Source organism: Callithrix jacchus, chromosome 5, assembly GCF_049354715.1.
Source record: "Callithrix jacchus isolate 240 chromosome 5, calJac240_pri, whole genome shotgun sequence".
Taxonomy (NCBI): domain Eukaryota; kingdom Metazoa; phylum Chordata; class Mammalia; order Primates; family Cebidae; genus Callithrix; species Callithrix jacchus.
The window spans coordinates 149,998,532-150,000,331 of record NC_133506.1 but is presented as its reverse complement, the minus strand read 5'-3'; positions in this window follow the sequence as shown (position 1 = coordinate 150,000,331).

Sequence of the window (1,800 nt, the reverse complement as noted above, 5' to 3'; positions counted from 1 at the left end):
TGCAACCAAGGGAGACATCAGCTACAGAGGGGGTTGAGAAGAAGGTACTGATTTTCCACATTTAATATTCCTCAGACTTCCCAGCAAAGCATCGCAGTAGAGATGAGGCCTGGCTGTTCTCTTAGAGGAAGTTTGCTCCACTGTCTGCAGTCCCGGTCTCCTTAGAGGGATGGATCTCTCCAGACTTAACTCCAAAGCTTCTGTGGTCCTCCTCAGAGGGTCACCTCACAAACAGGTCAGCAGCCCTAATCCCGTTGCCACAAACAGAATTCCTGTGCATTTCTTTCTACCTTTTGGCTTTACTCACAGGGAGTGCATTCCAGAATAGACTAGAATGTTTCAGAACTTTCTGGGAATTCTAGAATGCCTGTACCCTCCTACTGGGAAATCCAGCTTTCTGCTGCAACACCCTTGCAGATTTCAGAATCCCCTGCCTACAGGTTCTTCCCCCACATGAACTGCACTGGAGTTCAGAGATGAGGTGTACTATCCCCAGACTGGGCATCTCTGTTACTTCACTGCCCAAATTCTCCTGCTGCTCAGGATTTTCTGTCCTATACCTCCTTTCCTCCAATTATCAATACAGCCCAAGTGGAGGTGTGAGAGGCACACCTGGGAGTGTTGTAAGCAATTAGTGACAAAGTCAAGCCTCCCTGGTCACCCGAGACAGATATATGCTCCTTCTCTGGACCCTTGGCATTCGATGTAAAACTTGATACAGCTTTTGCTACATGACATTGCAACGGTTGGAAGCCCCTTCCCTAGAAAGTAATTACTATCATTCATCGAGCACTTCCTATGTGAAAGTGTTCAACATACATTATTTACAATCCCATGAGATAGGCTTTCCTTGTCCCCTGCAACAGGTAAAGAAGAGGCTCAAAAAATGTAAGTTAACATCAAGGTGCCACAGCCTAGTAGAGAAATCCAGCTTTGGCTGGGCAGGCCTCGTTCCAAAGCCAACCTTGTCTTCCGGGTTTGCCCTGTCACTCAGCTTCCTGGCAGCCACTAGTTCCAGGCTGAGTCTTTCCTCTGTGTCCTGAGGTTTTGCCCCAGGATGTGAGACTCTTAGTGTTAAAACAAGAACAGCGTGTCACTCCTCACAGGAACAGGGACACCTGGACTTTAAGGCAGGCCTGAGGCTTAAAATGTGGGTGCCAGTCTGCGTGGAGGAAGGCGGAAGAACAAGCCTTGTAGACCAGGACAGCTGTAGGATGGGGATTCCTGCCACAGGGAAGGATGGACAGTACAAGGGGGTGAAGAAGGGACTGTCCTTTGTCACACACTTTGAGAATAAATATTGAGATTTCCCCCTTTTCAGCGGATCCCAGCTTTAGCCTCCAGGCCAGAGCACAGCCCTGATCATTTGCACAGTGTAGACAGGACTTGCTAGTGGGCTGGGTTTGTCAAATATGAGAGAAATCGTCCTGAGTTTTTCTTTTTTTTTATGAATCTAAGAAATATAAAGCTAGCTAAATTTTTAAAAAATATTCGGGGCCCACCTCCCCCAAAACATAACCAGAAGTCCTTAGGGTGATCGCCCCGCCACAAAAGTGTTCTGCAGTTTCTCCTATGCCTCTGCATGTGCTGTGGCCGCTGCCTGGCCCAAACCCCACTCCCTACTCATCGTCATTGTCCTGGTCCCCGCGGTGGCTGCTGGACCGCTCACTCACGGCCTTCCTGTTCATCGCTCACTCACGGCCTTCCTGTTCACTGCTTCTCTGTCAGGGTGAGGTGGGCTTTCTCTCTCCGTGTCGTAGATGCATGCTTAGCTCACCCTCTAAGCTGGGAGCCCTGCCA